At 37.3% G+C, this 15648-nt stretch overlaps 1 protein-coding gene across 4 annotated transcripts in view; it reads right to left on the bottom strand.

Moving 5' to 3' along the window:
- The window catches only part of IRAG1 (inositol 1,4,5-triphosphate receptor associated 1), a 123362-nt gene that overhangs the window by 80182 nt on the left and 27532 nt on the right, over positions 1–15648 (bottom strand). The window lies entirely within an intron of this gene.

Below are 15648 nucleotides of genomic sequence, written 5' to 3'. Positions count from 1 at the left end.
TTGTGCGTATTCAGTATCGCCATATGTATATGTACATAGCTAAATGTCTGTCCGCCTCAAAGAAGCATTGCAAGGAGAAAGCTGATAAATAGAATAATTTATTTTGCTATTTCCTAGCTTCACAGAGAAGTAGCTGTTAGGCATAGGATTGGTGCCTCATACTTTGCCAACATTTAAAAGGATGCATTTCCAGTGAGATTTTCTGCCAGATCACCTTTAAAGCATACTGTATTTCTGTCATGCCTCCAGAACTGCCTATATCAGTTCTATGACTTGTTGCAAAGATTTACCAGTATCAGCATGAGACTCTAAAGTATCTTTCCTCTGCCAGCTCCTTTCCACAGTCCCCTTTTCATCCTTCCTTTGGACCAAGATTCTATCTTTTTCACCTCAAATCTAAAACCTAATATGCCCTCTCTACAGTTATTCCCATTCATCATAATTTCCTGGTGAGTGTTTCCTAATAGGCAACCCGGTGGCCTATTTTTCTGTACGTTATCTGTCTAGGATTCTCTTCCAGGTGAATGTCCTAGTTCTAAAAGACACAAGGTGTTTTTGTTCAAAAACACCAGCAAAATAATTTTTGGTTTAGTTATGAGCAAGACTTTCTGTTCATACACAGAATTATGAAAATCAAATGTTTATCTGTTTTAAAAGTAACGTTAAACCTCTAACAGCAGTCTTGTATAAAGAAAATCAACACCAAAAACATCTGATTAGCAGATATCTTAACCTATATTATATATATATATATTTTAAAAAAATCAGTATCACCTTACAATATACCGAACTTCCACGAAACAAGAAACTGACATGCTTTTACTAGGAAATGCATATTCAGAGCTGGATCATGTCATGCTTCAATAAGGCAATGAAACATTTATCAGTGTTGTGTTTTAATCACCAGAGCAAGTGATTCTGCTTTATTTAAAGCATACTATCCCCACCCACAACTGCTTCAGACCTTCCTTTCACCTGCTATCCCGTAACAGAAAAAAAACCCAAACAAATCCGAGACAAAACCAAACCAACTCCAATATTATTTAGATAGCTACCTGGAGAAAGAGAACACGAATAACAGGGGATATGTGAGAATCCAGTAAGTTGGATTAGATAGTTTAACTGTGTCTGTTCCAGGATCATCCTAAGTGTTAAACATATTAATTGGCCTTGAGTCCAGCCATTTTATATTCTAATGCTGTCATCATAGTAAAGAAAAACATTTTCAGTATGATATATAACTGTACCAACAAGTATACTCATGTAGTATGTAAATTAAAATGGGTGTTGCATCTGAGAGTGTCATAGTACCATGTTTTGAAGTGAACGTTGGAGCATAAGCTACCAATATTCATAGGTACACAGTCCTCCTGCAGGTCCCAGGCTGGTAGCAAGCCCACATTACCGCTTTCTTCCTCCAGCGGGGTTGGAACAGAGTGGAAACAGATTTCTGATTTTTGTGAGAGACCAAACAGGGCAGGTTGAAAGTCACTACACTTGTTATATCCTATCCCACAGTTGTTCATCAGAACATCTGGGCCTTTACCAGGATGAGAACAGCTGGCAGCAGCTTGGCATCTAAAGCCTCTTTCTTCTACCTTGGTTGGGATTCAAACACAAGCACGTGCTCAAATCCCCTGAGCAGTGCACTAGAGTCTAAGGAAAGTAAACACAGCGTGGACAAAACCATGCTTCAATCCTCTACACAGTGGTTGAGATGATGGTGGCATAGGATTTGACAGATTAATGCCTTCTCTAGAACAAGCTCCATAGCTTTTACCAGGGGAAGGAAGAAATCCATTCAGTATCATTCTCCCTCGACAGCATTCACTGTATTTGCAGAGGATTGCTTCAGTCAGGAAAAATTACTATCAGCATTGCTTTTCCCTGAAAAGCACTCCCACTCTTTTTTGAGTTAATCACACTGCCTCACAGCATTTTAGGTGCTGTCCCTATCTTCTAGAAAATCCATGTACTTGTCCTAGGTGCCTGTATCATGCTCAAAAGCAGCTTATCAGTCAAGGCTTATGACTCCCCTTCCTCCCTGAGTGTAAGCTGCAAAGCATTTCTGAAGTCTGCTACTGAAGATTGCCACTGCAGTCTGGCTGCTGTACAATACCATTCAATTACATGTTCTTTGTGGGAAGGGCTGCAGAATAAAAGGCAGCTGCAGGCAGAGGAATAAACCAAGGAAAGGTATCAGGTGTAAAGTAGACAATTCCACAGCAAAAGTGCTGAGTTGCATGACATTATAATTCTATAGCTATAAAATTTGTCTTTCATAGCATTTCAGGTAGCCTGACATTTAAATACAATTCACCCTTCTCTGAGCTGTTGCTCCAGTCATGCAAATGTACTTAACTTCACTTACTAGGCATATACTATTTTTTACCTCAGTTGTAAGGTAAAATTACATTTGTCTTTCAAAACATTATAGCTTGAAAAATAGTTAACTCTCTGAGGAGAATACTCTACTTGACAACTTTCATCCCTCTCTGTGCACTGAAACCTGTATTTCTTTTGAACAGTTGTATAACACTAGAAAGTATTTAACTGTGTGGGACAAAGCAACTTGGTCAAGACACCAAGAATAGTATTTTTTTCTTGGTTGATTCCTCAATATAAATACAACAAAATAACCCTCATTCTTGCCCTCATCCTCAGAACCCTCATGGTGGTCTTTCATATCAGAATCTGTTATGCCAGATAATAGATATGCCACAAAGTTTTTGCATTGCAGTATTTTTAAAATTGCTTTAACAGTATGATGTCACTGTCCTAGTATCACAATCTTCTTTTCTTTTTAATTAATGCCATTAAAATACTCAATCAATGCAACCTACATTTATGCAGCTACAGACTGCAATTTGCATATGATTATACTTACATAGACAACTATGTCTTCAAAAAAAGTATGAAAAATTCTTACACTCAGTTACAAGCATGAAATACCACATAGCAAAGGCATTTACCTAGAAATACGTTTCTCTATAAAAGTCACAGAATGGTCAGTGTTGGAAGGGACCTCTGGAAATCATCTAGCTCAGACCCCCAACTAAAGCAGGTTCACCTAGAGCAGGTTGCACAGTCACGTCCAGGTGGGTTTGGAATGTCTCCAGAGAAGGAGACTGCACAGCATCCCGGGACAGCCTGTGCCAGGGCTCTGTCACCCTCAGGGTAAATAAGTTCTTCCTCATATTCAGATGGAACTCCTTGTGTTTCAGTTTTTACCTGTCGCTGGGCACCTCTGAGAAGAGCCTGGCCCCGTCCTCTTGACTCTCGCCCCTGAGATATTTGTAGACACCCATAAGATCCCCCTCAGCCTTCTCTTCTGCAGGCTGAACAGGCCCGGCTCCCTCAGCCCTTCCTCATCAGGGAGATGCTCCAGTGCCCTCATCATCTTCTCCGCCCTCCGCCGGCCCCTCTCCAGCGGTTCCCCGTCTCTCCTGAGCTGGGGAGCCCAGCACTGGACACCAGGGCAGAGCAGAGGGGCAGGATCACCCCCCTCGACCTGCCGGCCACGCGCCTCCTCGTGCACCCCGGGGTCCCGCTGGCCCTCCTGGCCACGAGGGCACGCCGCTGGCTCGGGGCAACTTGCTGCCCACCGGGACTGCCGGGGCCTTCTCGGCAGAGCTGCCTCCAGCAGGTCAAGCCCCGGCCCGTGCTGGTGCCCGGGGTCGTCCCTCCCTCGGTGCAGGCCCTTACCCTGCCTTTGCTGAACCTCATGAGGTCCCTCTCCGCCCAGCTCTCCAGCCTGTCCCGGTCCCGCTGAATGGCAGCGCAGCCTCTGGGGAACCAGCCGCTCCCCCCAGGTCTGGATCATCAGCAAACTCGCTGCGGGCACGCTCTGCCCCTTCACCCAGGTCATGATGAGCAAGTGGAACAGGCCTGGACCCAGCACTGACCCTGGGGGGCACCGCGAGCTACAGGCCTCCAGCCAGGCTCTGCCCGCTGATCACAGCCCTCTGAGCTCTGCCATTCAGCCACTTTCTGCCATTATCAATCCACCTGTCTGCTCACTTTGCTTAAAGTCACTTTAAACAACTAAGTGTAGTAGCCCATAAAGAAAGTATAGTATATCCTTTAATACTTTGAGACATGTTTGTGAGGAGATGTAATAAATAATAAATTAGAAAAAGGAAAATAAAGGGGGGCCCTAGCCCATGTTTTATCTGATTCACAAACATTAATCTTAATTTCTTACTGAGAAAAGCACCAGGGAAAATAACTAATCCACAGAGGTAAATATAACCTGTCAATTTTTTGTTAAAAACTACCACTAAGTTAACAGTCCCTTCTTTTTAAATCTTAATACTCTTGGAAAACCACACAATTGCAGTTCCAACAGGAAGCAATTATCATTTTAAAAAAATAACAGACAATTAAATCAAGGGTATGATTAAGCACAAAAGTAGTACACACACACACACGCACACCCAAGAAAACAGGGCTTGGGCAAAGAAAAGCATGCTAAATATCGTGTTTTACCCATCTGCTTTTTAGACTATAAGGACAGCTTCTTTTTATAGACATGAACTACTGATTTCTCAAAGGCAAAGTTTGGTCCAGAGGACAACAAAACATTAAAATACTGGGCTTCAAAGTGCTGTTTGTCCACTCTAGTATTTGATCTCTCTTTGGGGAAATATGCAGATGGCTAATACCTTCTGATAAACTGTTTAAAACTTGCTGTCTATCCCGCTTTCATGCCTCTTCAAAAAAACCCCCACAAAACCTACTACACACTCATTCTGCTTTATTTGAGGACTTACATGTTCTTTACATTTACATTTCTTAGACTTGTTTCTTTTGCAGTTAGTCTCGGAAAATTAGCAAGGCTGTTAGTCCTTGTATTCTTGAATCTATGCTAGGTTATACATTTTCTTATCAACTCTATGAAGACTGATCACATCAAAATTTATATTGGTATTTCTTTACACATCTCTTGATGTCCTAATTTGTTTGCAGAAGAAAAATGCTGTATCTTGAAAATGTTTTTCCCAATTGTTTCAAATTTATTTCTATTTTGACAAAACTTTGTAGCCCAAAATACAGATATAAAAAAAATTCCACTCAGATATGTCTTTTCACACATGGTTTCTTACAGTGCCTAGTTTACAGTTTAAATGGAGCTCTGACAATCTTTACTAAAAAGCAAACAATTGAGCAAGAACAGCATGAATTGGGAGCAATTCAGTCAATAAGACAATGAGGTGCAGACAAGCTATTTCAGCTACAGAAAAGAATATGCAGAATTATTTGATATCAAGCAATTATAAATATAAAAAGTTAAGATGTAAAGTATCTTTATTTATAATTATATATATAAATATAACTTATTTAATTATCAGCTTGCCATCTTAAAAAAAGAAAGAAATGAAATGTTAAGTGAGCATGTACACATGCCATGCAATTTTACAAGCTACAGAAATCAGAAAATAGATATAGCTTAGTCAATGCTCTGCATAACTCCATCCTTTTCCTCTGGTAAGGATACATTAGATAGAGCTAGATATAACTATTTCTCCAGTTTTCCAAGAATGAAAGAGATGTAAGTTCCAGCATGATTAAAACCAAATTACGCTTGCACTATAGAAAACCAAGATTATATACTTATCAGAACAGTGCCACATAAATAGAAGAAACCTTCATAAAATGAAAGTGCTATTTGAAAAGTTCCTGGATTTCCTCAAATATAAGGTATACAATTATTTGCCTTCGAAGAGCAACTTAAGAGTTCTTTGCCATTTTAGTGTCTACTTTTTAAACACTTTGTTCAGAAGTCTAAATATGTCTTTGAACAAAATACAAATCTGTATCAGGTCTGGTTACCAGGGACCACCTCATGTCCCTTTTTAATATGGTGATATTGCCATGCCTTTTCTATACACCTTAATTTGCTTGTACGTTTTGGTAACATGTATGACAGCTAAATTTTGTTATGTAATGGGTGACCAGGTCTCTAACCACCTTCTGAGAAATAAATTGTAAGAATTTACTTATAGTTCTCATGTTCTGTCCCTTTGCTTAGCTAGATTAACTTAATGAGTAAGTTTCTAGCATTTTGTCATCAACACTGTTCTTCTAAATTAAGACGTGTGGTACAAAAGCTACTTTTTAATTTTTTTTTTTTTCTGAACAGCTTCTTAACAGCAGGTGCGTACAACCTTCGTCAGCAAAACTTAATCAAAACTAATCAGGAAACTGGGAGCTGTCACCAGTGCTGTCTCTAGGGCACAAGCTGGCTACAAGGATAGTTGCCATTTCTTCACTACCCACACAGTAATATGGTTTTACGAAAAGCCTCCAAACTTGCTGCTACTGGGAATGACAAAACATACTCTTCAGTACATGGATGTCCCAGTGTTGTTGGTAAGAGGCCAACATAAAACAGGAAAAAACTACCCATTTACAAATTGCAGAAACAGAAAAATGAAATACTGATATACCTATATACACAAATACACAATAAAAATCAACCTGCATGTAGAACACTGTAGATGGAGGGGGGTGGGGGGGAGAAAGCTAAGTTTGGAAAGACTGAATTATATAAGGTATCAGAACTGTTAAGCAGTAATTTCAGAGAATGCAAAGCTCGTGTGTTTGCAGCAGGAGAATGGCAACCCCTCCATATAGCCAATAGTAAAATTTGCATGTATTTTTGCATTTACGTTTGATTTTTAAGCTTGAGATTATTTTAAATAAGGTTAGATAGCTGGTCCCCAAAGTCCAGAAGCAACAGGTTTTTGTTTGACTGGTTTGATTTTGGGGTGAGGTTTTGTTTAGTTTTGTGAGGGTTTTTTAAGTTTCACTGTTTTGAAGCAGATTTCCCTCCTTTTCCCTCTTTCTTTTGTTTTTTGTTTTCTTTTTTTTTTTTTTAATAAATTTAATTTTCTCTGCTACATTTAGTAACCTTTTTATTTGCTCAGTAAAAATTCTGCATCCATCTTCTGCCCCAGTCTTTAGTTCCCACAGCACTTTTCAGAAATGGTTTTCTGCCAGCTGAGTTGAGTCTTTGTGCTCACTGGATGGGACAGGACTACCACAGATTACAAGATTAATCCTTGTGACTTGCTGTAAAACTGTAGATGAATTGTGGATGCCTATTGTAAATTACTTTTTTCTGATGCTTTATAATAATCAAACACACTTTCTGATCATTAGCATTAACTCAGAAGGCATCGTTTTGCTATTGTCTGCCACCCTGTTCTCTTTCAAAGGTGGATTAACAGAGTTCAACACAGCAGTTGAAAGCCTGGATGAAAATTCAGTTTGTATTAATGCATCTTATTGACACTATCTCTGGTCCAGACTGCAGGATTCCTCTTTGTTCTTCATACAGCATCAGACTTGGACCAATACTATTTGGTGTGCTACAGATGGAGCAATCTTCATTGCTATACTATACAGACCCCTGACATTACTTTGAAATCCCAGGCTTCCAACAGGGAGCTGCAAATCCCCCACTGAAACGGAGAAACATCTACAGAAACCCTCCAAAATAACACCTCTGTCTTCTAGATACTGCATCAAAGAATTTTTGGTGCTGCTGAAACGTATACATATGAACATATGTCAAGCACATTAACTATAAAACAAGCTCTTTAATTTCGTAAATTTGTTAGAAGAATATTTATTTAAATCTTATTTTAACCTGACTATGAGAAAGGCCTCACACTAATAAGATGTTACTGCTTAGCTAACTCACAGGAACTTTAGGACAATTCTTCTGACTGTTAGAAGAATTTAACTATTTTAAGGAACAGGAACAAGGAGTGGGGAAGAAGGGTTGTTTGCATATGCATGGAAAAATAAAGATACAGTACTGCAAAGAAGGAATGTTAAGCAGACATTGTTCCCAGGAAAGGACTTTCAGTTATAAGAAATCTTGACCACATATTAACATATTTAAAAAACAGGATTATGGAAAGTTTTACTGATGAATCATCTAAAGAAAGCAAGAAAAATAACACCACCACCCAACTCCAAAAAGCCTTCAGCAACAAGAATTAGTTATTAGCCAGAAAGAAAAATCTAAACCCACTGCAAACAGATCCAAATGTGTAGCCTAGCCTCTAAACCAAACTGCTGAAAGACAGTTCAGTATTTTCTGTCCTGAAGATGCACTTTATGCTCTTCTTAATCATGCAGAGATGATTAAAGAAACCCACCCATGCTCTATGTTCAAATAATCTATATATGTAAATTTAAGAAAGAGAAGGAAGAAACAAGCTAAAGATGGTCTTTTTAAAGCCCATTAGCTTTCCGACACATGTGCTGTCTTATCTACAATGGAATAACCGCATTTGTCCTGCAGAAGTAACATTATTCTTTTCCCTACAATCTCAATGTCATTAATTCACTTTAAAAAATCAAATCCTTTTCTGAAGCTGTAGTCCTAATGCTCTAGGCTAAATACAGCCTGAAGGCAGTTTGGGCATTGCATTAACCTAATTAGCTTTGTGCTGCCATTGCTCTGCTAGTACTTCAGCTAGCTTGCTTGTGCTGTGTTAGTACCAGCCTGTCACACTCCAGCCTTCAGTGCACAGGGGACACAGTTTTATAAATTCTTGCAAGGCAAGTCATCTGAAGAAGCAGCCTGAATTACCCTACTTCCATTAAGCCCTTGTATAATCCTGTAAGGATCTATATAAACGCTGAGATTTGGTGGAACAGCACGCTCCTTAATGATCTGAACACGTTGATTTATGCAAGTATAAAACCAGGAATGAAATTAAAATATCCGTTTCAAGTTTAATCTCTTACCTCACTGAGGTCTCTCTTGTTTCCTTCATCTAAGATGGATTCTTCACAGTCAGAGTTAACTTCTCTGACCATGTTAAGAAGCAGAGATAATGCAATAGTTCAAGTATACAATTATGACTATTAAACAGTATTTTTGAACTGCATGAGAAATGCTTCAATAGGAAAACTTTGAAAAAATGTCATCCTTATACTCTCTACAAGCAAGAATATAGCATCTGCATTTTTCTTCTATATAGCTTAGGCAACAATATCCTGGCAACCACATTTCAATGGAACAAATCCAAGTAATTAAAATCACTAGATCTAGCATCCATTTCTTTTTATCATCCTGCTTGACAGGCCAGATTTACTTACTTGTGAAGTGACAGTCAAGAATCTGCTACACACAGTGTAAGACATCTGTCTCTGAGCTACAGGGCCTTTAATTTTGTTCGCAGTTGTCCATTTACCTGTCTCTTCACAGCGTTTTTTGAGAGCTTCAAAAATTAACTTTTACAGTTTCATACATGTAATACATTTTAGACATATGCATAATTTGGTGTTTTTCATTAATACGTACCTAATCATCCTATCAAGATTTGTAGTTTATGTATAAAGGATTAAATTAACTACACCAATAAACCACTTGATGCGCTAACATCCTGCATGTCCACTCACTCAAAACATTTTACTAGATTCCTAAAATCATTAGTCAAAACCTTGGCTTCCACGCCTCTGCAACTACACAGCTTAATCCCACTTTGGAAGCCAAACTTCTACTAAATCCAGCTATGGAACATGAGTTCAATAAGGAAGAGCTTTTTGATTCACTTTATTTCAATGGTCACATGAGCTCCTGTGTGTTGACATCTGGAGACTTCAGCATCACACCATTCATCTGAAGAGGAAAATGAGATGAGAAGCAAATCTGCAGCAAAATACAAATTCATGATTGTTGATCTAGTTCATACCACTCTTGACTGAAACAGACCTCAAACTGACAGCGTTGCACAAAGTAGAAAAGCGATCTTGCTTTTTGGGGTTTTTGAGACATAAATTTATAACTGTAGGGATGTATTTTATCTAGATATCTACATTCAAACTCATTAATTCTCAACATTAGATACCATACAATGACCTCACTGTCCAGAAAGAAACACTAGAAGAGTTGTTAAGAAACAAGCCTTATGGTGACAGTACCCTCGTAAGTAGGCACAACAGAGCTGGTAACCTACACAAACGCTTTATGTTTCCTTGCACCAGATCACCACATTCTTACTCCCAATTCCCATAGTTAAATTCCCTGTTAAAACTACCTCATTCTTTTCCTAAAAAGTCGGAACTTCATTAATAGAGAGAAAAATTCTGCTCTCACTCTATATCTATTCCACAATGACCCACTTCAGCAAAGTCAAATACCCTGGAGAATCTCATGGGGAAGTAAGGGGCAAAAATTATGGTTTAACTAATGATCAAATATCACTCATACCTCACTGAGGTTTAAGCAAAGCATTTTTACCTTAGGTAGTAGAAATTTGTTCCAATATCTGTTTAGCTGCAGGTGAGCACATAGTTCATTACTTCTAGCAGCTAACATGTAACAACTGCCCTGTGGTTGAGCATTGACAGTTGTTGTCACACGCTTTTCATCCTTCCTACCCTTTCTGACCATAGAAGACTACATGTAGCCTAGTGGGTCAGGAGCCAGAAACAAAGAGCATAAATTCTCCAATACCAAATATCCCATCTCACTGACCTGGCTTTTTGGCTTGCATTATCCATACCACATCATATATTCCTTCAATAAAAACATATATACAAATAAGCAGCACATAAAACCCCCCTAAGGAATGGGGTCGTTACAATGTCACTGCACTAATTAACCTACTTAAGGTATCTTCAAAGACACGCCTTTCTCCCCAACAAGAGCACCTCACTCATGTTTAACTCAAAAAAACATGATTAGAAACTCTGGACTTCAATTGTTTCTCCAGTATTGCTTGCCATCCCAAACAGTATGCCATTTGTATTCTTCACAATTTCATCTATCTTTATTTCCCCTTCCTCAGCTTTCTGACTGTTTTGCTCAGAATAAGTAACTTTTTTACACTTTCCAACATGGTTTTCAACTTTCAATTAAATAACTGTTTTTCCAATTCAAAATCGAGAGCTCACTGTTAAACTCAGAACTGTGACTTCTCTCAGAAAACGCGAAAAAGTGTTTTGACACTTAGCAATCTAGCCCCAGGGGGCTAAAACTTTGCTATCCACAAAGGTAGTACTTACTGAAACAAATCTGAACCTATCTGAAATAGGTTGTCTGTTTCTTACACGGTACTACTAATATTGTTTTTTCCCCAAAGATACAAGGCCAGGTAGTCGATTTGGTATATTTACTATGAAAGACACATGGAAGCTTCATTGCAAGTTAGGGAGAAACTGAATATCTGAGTGTCAGATGAAAAGGTTATCTCAAAATCTGAAGTGTTTGCTAAATAACACTTTATTCTATTTATTTGCTATTTATTTGCAAATTAAAACTGCACCGTATTAGTAAAATTGCGTATGGAAGGCAGAGCGAGATTATCAAACTAATTCACATTTGTTGCAAACTGATTTTACCTAAAAGAAAAATAATAAGAAAGTCACATGAAATTTACTTTGCACCACATTTATGCCTCCACCAACATAATCAGTTAATGCTAGATCTCTTCTTTCAAAATGGGCGGAGTTTTACTGAAATATGCAACTGCTAATAAACATGCCTTTTTTTTTTTTTTTACAGCATGGAAACAAGAGCTGGTCACATTTAACTATTACAGACTGCCTTTAACTCAAATGGAACTGAAAGATGATGAACAAAGTTTTTAATAACTGCAAGCATGATTTCTGAAAACTCATTTACTCAGAACAGAATTATGAGACCTGTTTATCAGTTGTTTTGTGTTTTGATTTGGGTTTTTGTTGTTTTGGTTTCTGTTTTTGACTGTTACGCCATTCTATTGATTTTACTTTCCAGGATTATTCATGTGTAAGAGGACAACAATCCAAAAGTAATATAAACGCGCATTTAAATACATAGGTTTTGTGCCAGATCCCCACTAAAGATTTTCTTTTAAGAGTTGTGAAGGTCAGCTGTGTAAATCCTCTTCAGCTGAAAGCTGAGGGAAGAAAAACATCAGGCTGAGATATTTTGGAAGACAAAGATAAGATTAACAGAGCTTCTCTTTTGGCATGATGCAAGAAAACCTAAGCAAAACCAAACCCATGGAGTCACATGGTCCATTTATTTCCTACAAAACTGAAAAATTCAATTACTTAGGAAGGTTCCTAAGGCCAGACAGGGCTGTCAAGCATTGTGAACAGCATGGGTACAAGTCCAGAAAGTGCCATAAGAGACATTAACAGAGATTTTTTAAGATTTATACAAGTTAAACACTCCTTCCTTTCAAACAGAGATAACACTAACTAATCCAAAACCATTGAGAATAAAGGTATGTTTGACAATGGGCGACAGTATGACGCCAGAAGAATGGCTTTTAAATGTAATTGTTTATAAAATTCAGGGCACTGATGTAAACCGTACAACACATCCACAAACACAAGTCTGCAACTGCAGTAGTTGATGTCTGTTAAGAGGCTTTAAGCACAAAAAGCCTTCTACATATCACTTCCTAACTGAGGACCTAATTTTACAGTCTTTGACTTCTTTAAAAATACATTTTGTTTGAAGCTTTTGGGGGATACAATTTTTACTAATAGCATGCAATATCTGTGACAACCCTTTTGCATGCTTACAGGTAAAGGTACCGTCTCCAAGAAAAAAAATGTTGTAGCATTTGTCACCTGAAAAAAAGCAGGTTTCATAATAGTTTAAGCCTCACGTGTCATTATATAGTTAAGAAGCAGCAATATTTTTATTCATGCTAAGACATGAAAAAAGTGTTCCCACTCAAAGAATCTTTTCCTCTGTTTGCAAAGTTTATGCATAAAGTCTTTATACAGATTTCAAATTACTTTGTTTGGTGACTATTCTACTTGAAATGTTTCAGCACATTAGCCATTTCTAAATTTTTCAAGAAGTTGTTTGCTTTCTTAAGATACTATGGCTTCAATGAGATCAGTTAAACATGTATTGTCTATTCCACTGAACGTGTATTTTTAATTTACTATAGCTAAAGTCCTACAAATTTATATATTTATCTGGTAATGCTTTTGTGGAAGACAAGTACTACTTCCTACCTGCTGAACACCTGCTCTCTTTCCTCATTGTTTTGAAAAGGATTTTGACCTTTATCAGGAATTGTGGAAACCTCTTAAGTTTTTTCACTATCAGAAAGCTGCAACTGAGCTGCTTAAGGCATTTGCACCCTAGTCTGCTTTAGACTTTTAGATTTACTGCTTTACATACCTCTCCTAAATGTTGTTATGAGGTATGAAACAGAGACATGTGATCTTGGATTATGGTTCTAGTTTGAAAACTTAAGTTCAGATGGCCTGGGAAGATGGCAGAAATAAGTTATTCTTACTTATCACAGTCTCAGTAATGGTTGGATTTTGTGCTTTTCTTCTACATAGTTTGACAAATTCTTTGTTTCATTTGATTTTTTCCCCCAAGAGCAGAGGCTTTATTTTAAGACCTTTGCTGCTGTATAAATAGAACAATATTATTTCTCAATATTTACTTTTATTTACTTTCATTAAGAGTTTTTTATTAAACTATTTTCATTTTTTCTCTTTAAAATATAGAACTGAGCCCTTGAGGACAGATGCTTGTTTTACATCTTGAATGACACCTTTGCTAGCTTACAGCATTTTTCCAATGGCTTATTTGTTAGACTGTAGTTGGTTAGACTTAACCCAACAATATTGAAGTCCTTATGTTTATAAATGTTAGGTATTTGTACAATCTCCACTGAGTCATGCATAAAAAGTCTGCTGGAGACTGAAGCAAATAAATGCCATATACCTCTCTTTGATAATGCATCATCATACTTGTAAACATTTTAAATAGATTTACTTGGCAAAGCTATCTGCTTGGTAAAATTATTTAAGTCATTTTCTCTCAACTTATTCTTACTGACTAAATATATCAAGAAGGGAGCATGTTTAGACTACAGGCTCTACAGGACAGGGATATATTTTTACTATGTCAGGAGCAACATTAGGATATTTGTGCCCTACTGTTAATTAAATAAGGAACTTGGTTGGATAAGGTAGATGGAGAAGTATGATCAAAAGGTAGCACTCTGCCTGTTCCTCCTTCTCCCTCCATGATTTATTGAAGTTGTTTGGATTTGTTTACAAAAAGCAGTAAGAAAGTTCTAAATATATTTTTTTCCTGAAAATGACTAAAGAACAAGCTTGCATTTCTTCCCTTCACCTCAAATAGAAGCAAAGCTGATGATAACAAAAAGCCATTGCCATTAAATTTCAGACCACATATCATTTATGTTTAGCTGTCCTAACAAGAGCCTTTAATCAAAAGCATAGTCATGATTATCTTATATGCCAAAAGAGTAAAAAAAAAAAAAAGAGAGCAAGTATATGTTAATAAAGTTATCCCTTTTGACACTGCCCATTGAAATTAAATAACCAGCTTTCACTGCTAAACACTAAACTTACACATTCTACAAAATTAAGGTAATAAGAAACTTATGTGGAGGTTCAAATTTTATAATATGTACTTACACATTATGGTGGTAATTCTACATTTAAGTGAAATCGATGCAAATTCAAGACAGGAATATAGAGGCACTTATGGATATACCAACTGGATGTAGGCCTTTTGCAGCTGAAGCAGAAGAGGAATTAAAATAAAGATGGTGATAGAACTTAGACATTTCACAATTTTCATTCTCATATGTAGGTAAAACTACTCAGTCTTTACAGGGGAAAAGAAAGCAAGCATTATCCCTCATTAGGGAGGGGAATGCATACATCTGAGGTCCCATCCACTTCAGTGAAGTCAGCAAAAATTTTGCCATTGATTTTACTGAGAGCTCGCTAGAGCCTCAAGTGACTGACTACATGAAAATTACGGTCCTGTTCACAGCTTTATGCACCGTTTGCTGAAAAAGAGACCTTTAAATATATCATTACAAGAAGAAATGCCTGCATTCCCAATTAAATATTTTGACACTCGTTCTCACAAATTTACCAGGGAATGTTGCTATTAAATGTATCATTCTCAACAGCCAGATCTTGAGACCAGCATGGTACTTTTTGTAATTATTATTAGCTATTGTGAGCAGCTTTTATTTATCTTATTCTTCCCCTGCTTTAGTTATGACTCATTTTCTCCTCTCATAAAAAAAAAAAAAAGTTAAATAGCAGATTAAGTTTCTCCCTTTGCTGCTTGAGACAGTTACTCTCAATCAGATTGCTTCCTTTAGGAAAAAAACCAAACACATATATGCCATGTGAATGAGTGTGTGACAGGACAACTGAAATAAGTGTAAAAATGTGTTTTATTGGCTACAAATAAACTGGCTGTAACACCAGTTAGCATTGTCATCGCTCTGGGGTTTTGTTACACTTGCTGTAACATGACTGTATTGCTATAAAAAATTCATCTCATGATAGTTATGAGCAGGAGAAATATTGTCTGCTAAACAAGCAAGAAAACACAGGTATAATTCCTCCTATGAAAACAAAACCAACAAAAATACACATGCAACAACAGAAAACAACCCAAACATCACCAAAAAAATGCTCTTTGCGATAAACTAACAGTACCCAATTTCTAAAAATCACACTTAATTATAATTTCTGTCTTTCTCTACTAGTTTGATACACAGACAAATCCTTATACTGCTGTTTCACTTTCTGTTAAAAGAGCTTAGGTTTTAATGTGCTACAGATTTTGCAGTTCAACCTCAGGTTTTAAATAAATAAATAAAT

This window comes from Falco punctatus (genome assembly GCF_963210335.1).
Source record: "Falco punctatus genome assembly, chromosome: 10".
Classification (NCBI taxonomy): Eukaryota; Metazoa; Chordata; class Aves; order Falconiformes; family Falconidae; genus Falco; species Falco punctatus.
Note: the sequence above shows the minus strand (reverse complement) of the source record. Positions and strands in the feature narration are given on the sequence as shown.